The 17,367-nt window shown below is 37.3% G+C and overlaps 1 pseudogene; it reads right to left on the bottom strand.

Annotated features, from left to right (window-relative positions):
* Positions 1–1,315: 1,315 nt before the first annotated feature.
* Positions 1,316–3,772, bottom strand: LOC149831120 (protein argonaute 9-like; annotated as a pseudogene).
* Positions 3,773–17,367: the final 13,595 nt, after the last annotated feature.

The following is a 17,367-nucleotide window of genomic DNA, read 5'->3' as shown; positions in this document are numbered from 1 at the left end:
CTAAAGTTGCTTCTATGGAATTAAAAGTTTGTTTTAATTCTTCACAGACACCGAACACGTTATTTCGTCATATATACTTATGGAAATATCATTTACATATTTCACACAAAGCCCTGAATTCTATGGACTGAGATTTTGAACTGAAAAAACCAAGTATTAAGAACATTGGTAGGTAGCATTTGTGATCATAAACATTATTAGAAAGTATAGAATTTTTGGAAAAAATTACCAACCATAAGTACTGTGCTCAAATTCATCAGAGAATTATTCAATGAGGCTATTGCTTTTTTTTTTAAATAAAAAAAGTATCACATTCAATGTGGATCCTGTTTCACTTTTTTTTTTCTTTTTTCATTTTGGCTAGGCCAAGGAAAACCCCTGATCACCAACTGCACATTGAAAGGCCTATATTTGATAAACCCTTGAGGTCCTCTTCCTGCCCACCGAGGAGTGCACCCATCTTGGGCCATGTTCTCTATGAGGTATGAGAACATACTACCCATCTTCCGAGATAAGGGGCAGAATGATCTCTCGATATGCTTAAATTGTTACGTAAAAAAGTGTGGAAGGAAATTGACTCTTTTTAGGAGGATCTGATCCTTAGAACCATCTAATCAAGCTGCCCCCCTTGTTGCTCCCAATAGATATTCAGGGACTTATTAAATTATCCTATATAGAATCCTAAATGGAGCTCTCTGTGCCTCCGAGAAATTGGGGCTAGGCATTGCTATCTGTTGGCTATTATAGATTATCAATGAAGCAATGAAAAACCTATTCTTTTAAGTATTGACGGTGTCGAAGCTGGTGACTCCCTGGGGCAAGGGGTAATCCCATGAAGTTTTATGCTGCCAGGACAACGACTATATGTATGGCAGGTATAGCTAGCGCGGCTAGCACTACAAGAAAAACGTGGATTAGCGACGGATGATATCCGACGTTAATCTGTCGTTAATCCATCGCTGAACAGTTTAGTGACAGATTGATGATGAATTAGCGTCGGATATTGTCTGCCATAATTTCTTGGTCACTAATTAGCGATAGAACTTATTTGTCACTAATTTGTGATGGATTAGCGAATGCTATATTCCGTCGTGAGTCCGTCGCTAAATAAGCATTGATTTGGTTTTGCGACGGAATGTATTCCGTCTCTATTTTAGCGATGAATTAACGATGGATTACATAAATCCATCATTAATCTGTGGGGTAAAAATTAGCGACGGATAATATCCGTCGTTAATCCGCCACAAATTTTTTAAAAAATAAAGCAATTTTGTTTGAAATATAAATATCAAGAGAAAAATTAAAACAATTGTGTCTAAGCTGTGGGGTAAAGTAGGAACCACGAGAGAAGGCTTACTATCAATCCCGCATGAGCACACATGTAGAAATCAAAGTATCTTGGATGACAGATCTTGGTGTCGACAACAGTACCTATGGCAAAGACGATTAGCATTTGGGACTAATTAAGCATGTTGCATGAAGCATTTGTTAAAGGCGCCTACCAGGTGGCACATTGTCAGGTCCATTATGGAAAAGCTTTGTGTGATGGTTCTTCTGTGCAATAATCACAGTGATCTTAGGTCTGTAGCCAGATTCGAGAAAATCACATGCCTGCAAAATGGTTACCAAGCAAACTAGCAGTTGGTCTCATGTACAACTTTTCAACAATAAAAAAACACATAAAATTGACCTTGATTATATGCTCCAATTCAATATTCAAGACTTCATTGATCTGAGATTCACTCACACCATCCTTGATTGTCAACAAAATGAAATGGAATGAAGTTGGAAGTATAACTATTAACCATTACATTTTGCCTAATGATTAAAAAAGTAGCACAACTGCACCGAAAAATGATCATCTTCTCATGCTTCCTTTGTTTGGCACTCTGATAGAAGTCAATCAACAATTCTCTGCACACAAACAAGCAATGAAACTGAATTCAGGAATACACTATAGTAACCTCCAAGCAACATAACCAAGACATAAAGTATTGGCAGCCGTTTGGCTGCACACTTTGGAAAAAATTTGCAACATTATATTGATTAAAAAATTAGATTGAACACAACATATCCCACCCAAGTTTTACTTTAGACAAAAGAAAGATGTAAGTAGGCAAGATCTTAGCAAATGAACAAGTGGGAAAAAAGTGGTAAACTTCACACGTTTCATAAAAAAATCATTTCAACGGCCTAAACCAAACACCCATTGGCCTTCTATAAAGCAATTGAATATATAAAAACTAACCGCAAAGAACCAAGCTAACAACTTAAACATCGATTAGTCATAAACAATATGTTGGCTGTAAAAGCATGAAATATTTTACTCAACCTGATAATTCCCCCATCAGTTTTGTTGTCGACAGTAAGCTTGAAGAGAGAATCTACCATTTCTACTTTAGGAGATTGTGTCCTAACAGATGCCCGGTGCTGAGAAATTAAGGGCCAATCACGAGAGATTACAACATGCTATGTTGAACACATAAAAAGATACAAGTTAAAACCAATAAAAAATCATTATATAAACATCAATTAGTGAGGGAAACATACACAAATAATGAAATATACCTATATATAATATACATTTTTGCAATATGAGAGTTTCAAAAAGAAAAGGATGTAATTAAAGCTTAGGTACCACTGAGAGAGCACATTACCACAGCAATTGATGGCATATCAGACTGACCAGGTCATCCATGAGACACATCCATTCCAAAAATTATGGTCGGTGATGAAGAGATTATTGGAACAGATGGTGATTTCTTGATAGCAAGCAAGGAATTAATCCCACCAAGCTGATTTTGAAGTACACAAATTTCAAAAGGCATTTTAGCAAAATGCTAAAGATAATCATGTAATAAAACAAAAAAATTGCAAACACTGAAGTACCTTAGAATTGATCTTCAGTAATATATTAGTGAGATACTGATCGTTGATTTTATGAGAAGGTGCCATACACTAGGTCACAATACCCAATTCAGAGAGATTTTTCCTCTTCCATGGCCCTAAATCAAAGAAAATAACCACACTTATCAGTAGGTACATATTTATAAAATTGGCAAGGGTAAGATTCTCAAGAATTGCATTAAGAAATGATACCATGGACATATGAGTTTTTCCTCTCAGATAAAACACAAAGAAGGAACTGTGAAGGTCCAGGTAGTTTTGATTTTATCTGATCAAACATTTTTTCCACTCTGATGGCAGATGGAGCATTTCAAAACTCAAGATACTCTTCGAATATGGCGAATGGTGGTGAAATATTCTGATAACAAGAGTGTTAGTATTAATGAAACAAGCTATAACATACAAATTGAATACAAGATGAAAATGAAAGTAATAGAAAGATATTCCCAAAGCTTACAATGCCCTTGCTCCTGCCAGTATTAGCAAGTTCCCTAGCAAGATGACATGTATCACATCTTGCAGAAAATTTGACGATTGCCCAACGTTCAATACTGATAGGTTTAAGCATTTGCTGCACATAGAAGTTGCTAATTAGAACCATATTCACTTCAGACTAGAAGATCCAACACAGAACAACAAAATAGACTCATATATACAAATAAATGAAAACAGGTACCTTCTGATGAAAGTTCAACCGTCCATTTCGCGGTTCAAATGACTCGCCATTACCAAAAATAAGCTTTAATAAAGCCCCAAAGAAAAATAGGAAACAACTGGGCAGTAAGCACCATAAGATGTTAATTTATATTATAAAAGATGAAGCAAGTCTAACAAAGTTATACCTTTGGAGAAGGCAGAATTTCATCCAGGGATTTTCCTCTGGCGATTGATACCCGAACAAGGTAGGAATGAGGGCGGCGGCGAGTCGCGACACCGCTTTTGGTCAGTGCTTGAATGAAAAGGGGAATGCGGCGACTGCGTGCGAGGCGGAGAAAGGAAACAAAGGAAAGGCAGTGGTGGTCACAGCGACAACGCGGCTCTGGCCGATTGGTAAACAGGGAAGGAAGGAGGTGTAGACGCGGAGAGGGCAATCGACTGCGAACAATAAAGAGGAGAAGAAGGTGGTGCCCTTCAGCTAGCAGGGGGTTGGCGATGATGCTGCTCCAACGATGGTTGACGGTGATGGCATTCAACTCCGTCCGAATGCGGACAGAGAAGGGGAGAAGGGAAGAGGAACGTCAACCGGCAGGGGTGTCGACGATGACACAACTCCAACAAGGACACAAATGGGGAAGGAAGGAGGAGAAGATGGTGAGGTGAGAGGCCACGACGATGGCACAGGGAGGTTGGTTGTTGACCGGCGTTCAGATGGGGAAGGAAAGAGGAGGCCGGCGTTTGGATGGGGAAGCCGATTTGGGGATAATCAGAGAGAGAGAATTTTGAGCTCTAGGCGGCCGTTTCATATCGAAAAGTAGCAACGGAAACATTTCGTCTCAAAATCCATCGCTAATTAGCGATAAAGTAGCAATGGAAAAATTTCTGTCGCGAAGTTGCGACAGAATTTGAGACGAAATGTTTTCATCGCTAATTAGCAACAGATACTAAGACAGAATTTTTTCATCGCTAATTCCAACTTTAGAGACGACTAGTTTTCTCTAGCTAATCTGTCACAAATTTGCGATGAAAATAATCTATCACAAAGTTTCATCGCTAATCAAAGTTTTTCTTGTAGTGAGGTCTATGATCCTGTGGGCGGTTTCTCCGTGTAAATATAAAAAAAAAGTATGAACGGTTTAGAACGTATGTCTTCCTGCAAAAAAAAGGGGTAACACTCATGAGATTTGAACCTAGATCATCGACCTAGCGGCCTAGGTCCCATCCCACTATGTCAAACCCCTTTGGGGCCAGTGTGCGTTTGAGTTTGAATGCTCAGATCTCAATCAACCATTCAAGGACACGTGGATCATGCTGTGGGTTTCTTCCTCCTAAAAAAAGGTAATAAAGATGTGAAATAGCATTTTTGAAAACCAACATCAGCACTAACAAAGGAATAAAAGCTCTTGGTATATATTTTCAACGTTCAATAAATGAGCAACATGCCCGAGTATTTGAGTTGGGTTGTATTTGTATTTTGGAGATATTAAATGATAATAGGAATCCAAGTCTGAAAGTGATTAAGCTAAATCCGATTAAATGGAATTCAGTAATGCTTAGATCCAAACCAAGTCCGACCCATTTACATACCTAAAATCAGCCCCTCCATGAAACTAAAAAGGGGATGATTTGATCCGCATGAGAATGATTGTTTTCGGGATGCTCCCTGATCTCTACCAATGCATAAGTGGGTTTTTCAAAGATTTGTATGTCTCATGCCTTATTTCTGGATTTGGATCCTTAAAGATCTGAATGTATGCTCAAATTATTTTAGGATTAGAATTCAATTTGGATCTGTATATTACATCGAATCTAACTTGGATTCGAATTAAAATCTCATCCAACTGCTTATTTTTACATGTAAATGGCTTATTTTAGGCTTTTTAGTTTACTGGTTTCATAATCCACTATGCCAAAAAAATACCTATAGTGATGGCTCCAAATAGTCACTATAAGTAGCAAAAACCGTCACTATGAGATAGTGATGGCTTAGTGTCTGACACTATAAGTCCTGTCACTATTACTTATAGTGACTACTTGGAGCCGTCGCTAATTCTTGTTTTGACCATCACTATAAGTTCACACAAATAACATCTTCATGGGCATTAGAGATGGATCAGCCATCACAAATGTGTCTTATTGGTGATGGCTCAAGCCGTCACTAGTTCTCAAAGGAAAAAAAATGAGCATTGGTAATAAGACTGTCACCAATAGTAAAGAAAAAAAATCATAATATTCCTACAATTTATAACACATTACAATAGTATAGGTTTCAATAGTGGAAGCAATACTATAATCACTCAAGCTCCCTCCACACCCTTTCCCTTCCTTAAAGAGATATCGTGGTTCTACCATTGCATTAAGAAAGCAATAAAATGGGAGAAAAAAAGCTTTAAACTATTCAAATAAAAAAAAATCACTCTTCAAATGGATGTATGACTAATGAGTAAAATAAGGTATTTATGTTTCATTCACCACAGAAGACCCTATCCTCAACCGTTGTATTTTGAATTAAGATGTGGAGCCACTTTGTTCATGATCACACAAGTAAACTGCTGAGCATGACTAATTAAAATGATGAAAAACAAAGCGCCACACTCTGTGTTTAAAAAAGAAGGCAGTACCGATATAGGCATCAAAGCCAATAAAAGAAAAATAAATGAAAATATACAAACTGTTCTATTGCAATGTGAGTACAAATATTCTTTTGCATTCTTTCAAGTGCTTATCACAACCTAGATGAAAATTATAATTACAAAAAGAAAATAATGGAACACAATACCAGAAGCAAAACATAATAACCATTACCCATATCTCATGAAAGTGCTTGATCCTTTTTCACGTATTGCATTGACTAGTGAGAGAGAGAAGAGAAGAACTGTTCACGTTTTGATGAAAGGTAAGAAAAACAAGTTCCACACCAAATCACCTGTTCACGTTTTGGAAACAACAAAGCCAAGGTCACCCAATTTTTCTGCAAAAATCAACAAAAAATAAGTAAAACAAATTAAATAATATGCAGAACTTGTTGCAGTACTAGGCAAACTTTGTTAATAATCAAAAGACATAACAAGTTGTGTTATTATATTGATAGAGAAGAGAGGAACATGATGAGAGTGACAAGGAAAGAAATGCAAAATGCAATTTGGATATAGGATTAAAGTTCTGGATTCCAAACCAACAAAGTAAGCTTCTAAAGTTCATGACTAACTATTTCATAAAAATTGCAATCTTGTTACCCTTGTAAAATATTGGTCGTCTACTGGAACAGGATCAAGCCCTACTAACACAAAGCTTTGCCAGTTTTTGAGTAAAGACAGTGAATGTTACAACGAACTCATGATTGTTCCTAAGATAACAACATTTCATGGGATCATAGTGGATGCTTTACTACTTTCACTATATGCAAAACAAAAAGGTTTAAAGCAGTGGCGGAGCCAGAAGTTTTTCGTTGGGTGGGCAAACTTCGGGTCTTGGGGACAATGCTATGGTCTTGAAGGACGATCCATTTATTCGGACCAGTGACAGAGCCAGAAATTTTTTGCCCACCCATCGTCGGAAGAAATTTTGGTTGTGCGTGAAAGATCTGACATGCTCTTCTAGAAGCGGCCTCCCTGGCCGGAGAAGGCGATGGCCATCAAGTTTATGGTACCATCTGGTTTCATCATTCTGAGGGCCTTCATGGCATCGGCCTGCCCGTGGCCAGGCTACAACACACTTTCAATCCCTCTTTTCCTCCATTTAGTGAAGCAAGCATAGTGTTTTGCATGGCACTCATAACCACATTTAGGTTCCAGTCATCCATATCGCCATTCCTGTCATTAAGACCTCACCGATGCAAGTTGTTTTCATCAAATTGGACCCTGTGTATGTGATCTATATCATCCATTTAGTGAAGATCAACATTTGAATAGACAAAATCTGACTTATGTGCAGGACTTTTTGCTGATTCAAAAATCAATAACCATTAATAAAAACATGATTTTTTTGTTAAAGAACACTGTCAAAATAAATTGAAAATCATGTTTTTTTTTTGTTAAACAACACTATCAAAAGATTGATTTCTATTAAATCAACCCTGCTGATTTCATCGATAGGGCCAGATTGATCAAAACAACTTACTACCAATGAGATCCCAGAGGGAGTTATGACCACAGAGGATGATATAGGGATGAGTGGAGTCGGGTTCCCCATAAACGTAGGTTACACGGTTTCACAAAGAACAAATGACAGAAGAAGAAGCTGGGGAAAAACACACAGATCTTCGTTGAATATTCACAAGAGAGAACTCCAACTCCCACGAACTAATAACCCGTCTCTTTTGCGGTTTTTACACAATTCAATAAGGTGAAAAAAATTAAGGGAAAAGATCAGCACTACCATTGTCAGAAGAAAACACACATGGACGCATATTCTTTCTTTAACATCGTAGAAGAAATTTTTTTTCCGGTTTCTAATTCTGGGGTGGGCGATCACCCACCCATGCCCACCCCTGGCTCCGCCAGTGGTTTAAAGCTCACCATAACAGATGAACAAGCAAAAGGATGAACATCCTGGCATTCACCTACAACAAATGGATGATGCAAAAGCAAGATAACAATGTGCATGAACTCAAATAGTAGATTAATATGTTGGAATAATGCTCACCAAATAGAGAAATCACCTGCAATAAATTAGAAGCAGATGACCTCAGGTTTGGTTCCCTGCCATTGTCCAATGTTAGTCATACAGGAATTCAAACACAAGGATTTTCATCCTGCTTCACAAAATCAAAACATTGTCGAAGCATATTTTCTGAGAAGTCCAACGCAATCACACCAGAGTATGACCCAGATTTGGCGAATTTTCTTGAAAACAAACCATTCCCACAACTGACTACGAGTAGAAGACCACCTATTGGTTTGAAAAATTCTTGTGCCATTTTGAATCGCACGAGTCCAATCAATTGAATTAGAAAAAACTGAATTACCATAAAGCATTTTAACAAATAAAAAATTATGGAAGCTAGCCATTCGTAAAATTGCACGTAAATAAAGAAAAAACAAGTACAAGTCAACAGAGGGCCATTCAAAGCTCTTGCAAACTTATCTTCATGGTCTACTTCCTTTAGGTTTTCCTTTTTCACTTAGATATACAGGTCTGATTATACTCAAGAAGCTTCATCAAAATTTCTTGTTGGTCATCAATCATTGTGATTAAGAAAGGACAATAGAAACAACTTGGCAAAATATCAAGGCATGAATAACAGTACATAATATATGCATATAGAGCATATAGAATCAATTGAAGACTTAGTTTAGGGAGGTTATTAATATCAAAGTATAGTAGTTTGCCTCATCTACCATGCTTTTACTTATCTCACTAGGTAGGTAGGTCTTTATGTGAATAGTGAATGAGGTGTTCAATGAACTTCAATGCCAATGCTAAAAGAAAAACTTTTTCATGAACATGCACAGGCCAACTACTACTGGAAACAGTGGGGTCCAGAAACATGGTGTACATGAACACCTAGTAGAATCTATGGATTAATGAACAGTCACACCCCAATAAAGCTTGAGGTGAAAAACCATAAATCCTCACTCAGCTGGCTTTTATGGTAAGAAAAATCAATGCTACGTCCTATCTTACAACAAGCAATATGGAGAAATTTCTTGGAGATAAAAAACCAGCTTCAACACTAGAGAGATATAACCAAATCAGGTCAAGCATCCAACAGATACGAGCGTCATCCAAATTTTATCCGAGTCAATCATGTCAATGACGATCAGAAACCAAGTGATTTTTGGTTTGGGTTTTAGATTTATTATATCCTAAAATTCAGCCGAAATAGACGAAGTTAATTAATATTTAGTCATAACTGATGATCATCAAATGGTGGAGAGAGAGAGAGAGAGAGATCACATACAAGACGATGGCTGGATATATTACAGACCACACTTTAATCGGATCCTGCCAAAACCCTAGCAGCAAACAAACAACAAAACAACATTAGATCGTCTACAAATCGTATATTTTTGCCCATAATGTGAAAAAGAACCTAGAAAAAAATCAATTATGGAGAGAGAGGGAGAGGTTTGCCTTCCTATGCATAGTGATAAATATCTAGATATTTATGAAAATCTCGCTATAATATCTCTAGAAATTGCCTGAAAGTTTAAAACTGCAATTTCTCGAGAGATTTTCAAAATATCATGAGATTTATGAAAAAACATAAATACCATGATTTAAACATGATATTTACGTTTTTAACAGCTATTTATCATGAAAAACCGTATGTATTTTTTAAAATAATTTTTATTCATATATTCTTATAAAAACTATTTTTTATTGCCAAGATTTTGCCAAAAAATGCAAGATTTATGAAAAAATTTAAATTCTCATGAGTTTTTGAAAAATGATATTTGGCAGTTTTTAAAATTTTGTCACTATGTTCCTATGGCAGCACCAACAATCTCCTCTAAGGGGTTTCTCTTCAACAAGGACTAAAAGGGAGAGAAGCCGGCAGGTTATATGTTCCCCCCAGGAACATGCACTGTAGCTACAGTGCGTGTTCCTGGGTCGCCACTGAGTGTTGTGCGGCGCTCAGTGCGGTGTACGGGAGAGTCGTACATCTTGCAGGCTGGTGTACGACTCTCCGTACACCCCACTGAGTACCACACAACGCTTAGTGGGGACCTTGGAACACGTACTGTAGCCAGGGAATAGCTAGGATTCATGTGAGGGGGGGGGGGGGCAAACAGGGGCGTAGCAAAAAAAAAATTATTTGTGCAATAGTCGGGGGTTCGGGGGCAGCCCACGAATTTTTTTTTGAGATAAAATAAAAAATGGCTACAATTATTAATAAAAATCTATTTCATATGGACAAATCAAACTATTTGCTGCAGTCAGGGCTGGGCTATAAAAATGGATAAAAATCTATTTCATATGGAATCAGGGCCGGGCTTTTAAAAAAAAATTTAACTGTTTCGGGAGGCAGGACTGGGCTACAGTCCAATCCTGCGCCCCCCCCCCCTAGCTACGCCTTTGACTGTAGCTATAGTGCGTGTTTCGGGGGTGCACACGCAACACCCTCTCGGGAAAGAAAGAGACGTGTGACTCTACGTAGTAACTGCGGGAAGGAAAATCTTTTAAGAAAGGCTAGGAAGTTGGTATTTTAGTGGGCTCTTCCACGCCATGATATTGATGATGGGTATCAACGGGTCGGGTTTACCGGGATCCAACCTGGACCAAACCCTATAGGGTCCAAGTATGGTGACAAATAAGAAGACCTGATTAAGAACCAAGTTCAGACCCGATGGTCTGATTAATACATGACCTAAGTATAGTTTGTGAAATTTTATGCCAACTGATTGAGACTGCAATTTTTTAATATAAAAATGATAAAAATATTATTTTATTAGATATGGTCTGGGTCTGGTTCATGTAGTTCTTATCGAGTGCGGTATGATTTCTCTTATAGTAGACCTGATTAGACCCAGGTTCGGACCCAATACCATACCCAAAAATCTGGCCTATGCCAAAAAGTTGAAAATATAATAAAATGGACAGCGACAAATCTGGGTGTTAGCTTTTCAATGCCACTAAGATCACCTTGATATGATGAATGATTGAAGATAAATGTCCTTTAAAAGATCAATTGTTTGATTTTTCAGTATGTAGAGCATGCTTTTGTTTCGGTTTTTTAACTCAAAAACAAGAGATTTTTGGTTTTGACTCAAAATAGAAAAATTATAGGACTATATCTCAACTTTTCAACTATTATTGTTTTGAAGAAAATATGTGAATATGTGAATTTTCTCATGAATATGTGGTTTTTTTCAAATATACAAATTTCCTCATAAATATGTGATTTTTCTCCCAAATATGCAAATTTTCTCTTAATCACTATCACCAACACCATCATCATTACCACCATCACCACTATCAAGGTTGGCAAACTCGTCGAGTCAACTCAGTTGATTCAGTAACTCATTTCAAAATAGGTACCAAACCAGTCACCAATTCAAAATGATTTTTTTTCTTGAACCGGCCAACTCTCCCTAAATCGGTCAAACTCAACCTAAATTATTCAAGTTGACACATTTAATCAGTCTAGTTTTTTAAAGTTTTTTTAGAAGGAAACCAACAAGAAGTAAGGACTATAAATTTGCCTATTTAGTTTTTTTTTTCTTATGACCCTCTCCTTGCCAATATTGAGTATTCATTGCATGGGATATTAATTGAGGGTTAAATATTCGAAGATGTGCTTCATACTTTGGGTTTTAGACTTTTGTCCTCGCTCTCTTGGCAGTCTCAACTCTAATCACTTAATACAATGATCTCTTTTATTTTCTATATTCTCTTCATTTATCAGATATTTTAGAATTTAGATGCATATTAATCACTATTCTATATCAACTCAGTTTCGCTAAAACTTATAAACAAAACATAATTTTGCTAGCGATCGAGTTTCGCTGAAATGTTGAGTTTCACTAAAACTGTACAAGTGAATCTTAGTTGTGTTGGCGATGAGTTTTGCTGAAATGGTGAGTTTCACTAAAATAGTAATGTGAATCTTAGTTCCCTTGAAATTGAAATTAATGGTGAGTTTTGTTGTTTTATGTTTTTGCAAAAGCGCAAAATCGTTAGAAATTTTCCTATATTTAGTGAAAATCGAACAGGTGGGTATTTGAAGAATATTACGATATCCTGCAGTGATTCTGTGAAATAGAATTATTCTTAAAGGTAGTACGGTTATTTTCCATTAAATCAATTACTCGTAATTAAAGTTACATGAGTTAAACCAAGTTTTATAGTTTAATTATAACTAAAATGAATATGATACTAAAAAAATTGATGAGCGTTACTACTAATGTACAGGTAGAGAGTAACATCATGCCCCATTACCAAGTGCTCAAAATGATGGGAACAAACTAAGGGAAATTACAACCTTAACATGAATACATCTTTGGATACCAAAAAACAAGAACTCATACGTATGGGAGCTCCTGCTTACTTTTGCTAGTGGACATAAGAAAATGAACCCATTATTTGGACATAAGAAAAGCAATATTCTTGCAGCCCACTGAGAAAGTTGGATCTGATGTGGTGAGAAAAGTTGTTTTTTATCCTACAGTCCAAAAATATGCCAACTTCTAATGATTCATGTTATCAAGTATAGACCCGCGAGGGATCTATTCCTCTGGTAGGGGCCACTAATAAAGATCACCAAGTTTACAGGATGTCACGAGTTCGAAACTGTTTGTCTTTTGTCATAAGGTTGAAGCTGGGTGTACTTCCTCGTGGGCAAGGAGGACCATCTGAGATTTTATGCTAATGAACTCAGTGAGTGAGGCGGTTTTTTAAAGCATAAACATAGTAAAAATCAACTCATGTGAAATGCCCTCATTCTATATAATTCTAAGCATTTGAAGCTCATAGCCCGGTTTTTTATCCTCCTGGGTTCCCACTTAAAGATAGCCAAGTGCAGGAGGTTTTGAACCTGAGACCCTTCAGTGTGACTAGATCTACTAGTCCAGCTATCATGTTTAATTAACCTCAAGTGGGTTGCAAAGGGAAAACACATTGTATTTGGTTAGACTTCCGATCTGAATCTGACACATTATTTTCTTTTTCTTTTTTTTTTGACAGAAAAATATGTGAATCTGACACATCTTTCAGTTATGGATTATTAAAGTAAGATCCAAGAGGGTGCTCAAATTGAATTCAGATTTACCCATTCGGATTGCTTTCAAAATAGGATCAGATTCAGATAAATGTTTTAAGTTGGATCTATGTTATGATTCTGATCTAATCTAATCTGTTGGCATTTTACCTAAAAACCTTGATTTTGGACTTTTTTTCTGGATTCAGTATTGCAACACATATTTCGGATCCAGATTCAGCTTTACATCTTCCCCTCACCCAAATTCAGATCAACTCATGTTTGGACAAAATTTGGATTCGGAATATGATCAGGCAGGATCCGACCCGCTTCCCATCTGTTTTGCAGCCCTAGCTTCAAGGTAGCACATTTTCTTGAAACAAGTAAAAAAGAAACTAGTGGACCTGGGTATGCTCCATTGTTGATCAGGATTTGCATTTCTTTTATTATTTTTTTAAAAATTGTGTCCCCTTTCTTTTCTTCTTACAGCATTCCTTGCAGCTTGCCTCTCTGTTTTTCTCATGGTGATTACCATGAAAAGGAAGCCTTATCTACTTTGCTTCTTACTGAGAATTACAAATAAGATATAAGCCACTTGTGGTATATCAATAAATTAGGCATCATTGTTGTTCATTTGCTGCAGCCATCTGATAGGATCCAGCTAATTTTTTTTTACACAAAAGAGTAGTAGGACCCAAGAAGATTGAGCCGAATCTAGTACTAAATCTATTGGGTTTGGCATTTTCATGGCCCTAGATCCAAGGGCACATGCACTATGGTGTGTGTTTATGAAAATCAAGAAGGGATGTCTAACACCAAGGCCAATAAATCACACACATCCCTGTTATAGCTTCCAGACCATTTATCTCCCAGCCTGTCTCATATCCATTTAAAAAAACATACTTGCATGTGGTTTTTGTTTAATCTAAACCTATATATGTAATCTCTATGCTTTAGTTAGTAGAAAACATGTATTAGTTTAAGTATTTTTTTTAATATGTAGATGTATTTTTAAATAAAAACATCAATGGTTCATATTACACAAAGAACTTGTTTAACTAAAAATCAAGAATTCTTGCTAAATTGATTCAATCCAAAGCATAATTTTTAGTAATTAAAAATAAAGACATTTACAGGCTTGGATTAAGCAAAAAACACATGCAAGTATGTTTTTTTAAGATTTCGGACGGACTAGAAGATCAATAATATGGAAGCTAGACATTTTCTCACACTCTCTCTAGAGAGATCGATTGTCCACCCAATAAATGGTTCACCCCTTGTCCCTTCCTTTCAAATTTTGTAACACTACAAGAAAAATGTGAATTAGCGACAGCCGTTGTCCATCGTTAATCCGTCACAAATCCATCGCTAAATGTGTTTAGCGATGGATAGCGTATGTCGCATATCCTTGGTCGCAAATTAGTGACAAAACTGATTTGTCGCTAATCCATCGCTAATTAGCGATGGAGATGACCCGTCGCGAGTCCGTCTCTAAATAAGCACGGATTTGGTGTTGCAACAGATAACTATTCATCGTTATTTTAGCGACAGATATTATCCATCACAAAATAAAAAAAAATGAAATATAAATATCGAGAAAAAAAATCTTGTTATACAATTTATATAAGCTATGTATAAAAGACAAAGTATACATAAAAAATATAAATACAAAGTAGGTGAAACAAATTTAACACAATAATCATTTACTTAAGGTGCACTACTAGCAGTGTTGGGAGAAGACGAATCAAAATAAGCATGTATTTTACCTTGCGCATGACAATAATCGTTTCATTGAAAAAGTAACATGACCCAACAAAAAAGCAAAGTGCTCACAATTGAAGGTCACTAAGCTTAGAGAGAAGAAATTTGGTTGCTCCCTCAATGTGCTTCTTGAACAATTTTTGTTGCTCCCCATCCAGCTTGGGAGTAAGCAGCTTAATGTAACGCTTCATATAAGTCACAAATTGCTTCTTGTCAAAAGAAGGTTGCTCCTGTGAAAAAAAACAATGCAATGATCATCCTTGATGCATGTTTTAGATGTATATATACATTACAATATCTATAATGCGCACACACACACAAGCTCTACCTGAAGTATGAAAGTGTCAACAATATCCACTATTTTGACAGCTTGATCATCAACATCTTCATCTTCTTCCCCGCCCTCTGCAAATGGGTTCACAAGAATGTCTACATCGACTGCTCCTCGAACAACCCACTGACAACAATTATAGGATTATAAGAAAACATTGTAAGAAATGAAGAAGACTAGACATCAAGTTTATAGAAGTATAACATACTACAGATCCAAAAAACAAATGTAAGAGATACCGAGAAAATACAGATGATCATTTTCTCGTAAAGAAAAAAATTCAAATCAAGTCCATTCCAACCACAACCTCTCCTTGTTGGGCGTTCATATGTGTGCTCCTTGTTCAATTGAAGTTCACACTATAACAGTGAAATCATATCTTGTGCATGGTCCAGGACATAATATTATACTTATGACAATCCAGACACCAGAACTTAGCCATGAAATGTGAGCTTAGCAGGAAGGTCCTTGAACTATGACTGATATGCATATATTGCCAATATAACAATTTTACTTGGAATAATATAAAATCCTTCACATGGAATAAACTGCAATCCAACCTATATTAATTTAGATTCTTTTATTTACTTTTTCATGTAGGGAGTTGAACCCAAAACCCTTGGTTGGAATCCAGATGTGGTAGCGATATTAGCCATATAGAGTAGAATGTGAAGATATGCATTCTTCAATGCCCAGCTTATGTCAAGTGTAAAAGCATCAACCACTCCTCTCAAGAACAAAGGAAACAAGGTCAAGCTTCCAAAGCCTCAGTTCAGTTAATCTAAACTGTGTCTGCATAGATCACATCCATATGGATTTGCAGAGGAAACCAGTTTCATCTAAAACAAACAGTTATAGAACACCTAAAATATGCAGTTATGAAACACCATCAATGATATTATACACACTCTCATCACTTCTATCTAGAAATTAAGTAAAAAAAGAACAAGCTTTTTAAAGTCACAAGACTCTCAACAGAGTCTGTTCATTTTTTTTCTCCATCAACCGCTAAATCAAAATATAAATTCCAGACTATAAGAGGTAAAGAGAAGGGCACCCCACCACAAACTCATAAACACATAACACGAAGACAAAGAAAAAATGCATTCACAGAGGACCAAAAAGGAACATAAAGTGGCATTGGAAAGATCAGAAATTCAGATCAATATAAAGAAATTTTTTGCTCACATTTAATATAGAAAGTTGTGGCATGTGACATTTTACAGGTTGGTCATTTTCATGGGGCTCGATGAGGTGCTCAATCGGCTTGAACTCAACTCCCAATTGCATTCCATGGGCACCACCAAGAGAAGGCAATGACAGGGTTGGCCAACATAGTGATCGACCGCAATGGGTGATGGCTGCCTCCAGTCGATGCTCGGACAGAGGAGAATGTGGCGACAGATTAGAGAGCGGAGAAGAAGAAAGAAGGTGAGGAAGATGGAAAGAGGAGGGGCGTCAGCGATGGCCGGCGTTCGGACGAAAGGGAAAGAGAAGAAGGTGAGGAGAGAGGTCGGTTGGGAGTGTCAGCGATGACGCTGCTTCGACGAGGCCATAGACGGGGAAAAAAAAGGAAGAAGAGGGAGGAGGTGGCACCACAGACGAGGCTCACGACAGCGGCACAGGGCGGCGACAGAGATGGAGTGAGGGAAGAAGGAAGGAAGGAGGGAGAGATGGCGTCGACCAACGGTGGTCGGCGACGGCCTGACTCCAGCGAGACTGCAAATGGGGAAGGAAAAGAGGCGGAGACGGTGGTGGTTACGGTGATAACACCCGGCTTCGTCCGACTGTGGACAAGGGGAAGGGGAGGAGGCGTCACGGCGGAGAGAAGGCTCGATTAGGGATTTTACGGGAGAAAGAGGGATAGAGCAAGAGCGAGAGAGAATTTTGCGTCCTAAATGGGTCGGTTTAAATCGAAAAGTAGCGACGGATTCACAATGAAAAAATTCTGTCTCAAAATCCGTCGCTAATTAGCGACGGATTTTGAGACAAAAAATTTTTGCCTCTCATCCGTCGTGAAGTTGTGATGGATTTTGAGACAGAATGTTTTTGTCTCTAATTAGCGATGGAT

The sequence above is a fragment of the Nuphar pumila genome, chromosome 7, assembly GCF_984573655.1.
Source record: "Nuphar pumila chromosome 7, dmNupPumi1.hap1.1, whole genome shotgun sequence".
Taxonomy (NCBI): Eukaryota; Viridiplantae; Streptophyta; class Magnoliopsida; order Nymphaeales; family Nymphaeaceae; genus Nuphar; species Nuphar pumila.
Note: the sequence above shows the minus strand (reverse complement) of the source record. Positions and strands in the feature narration are given on the sequence as shown.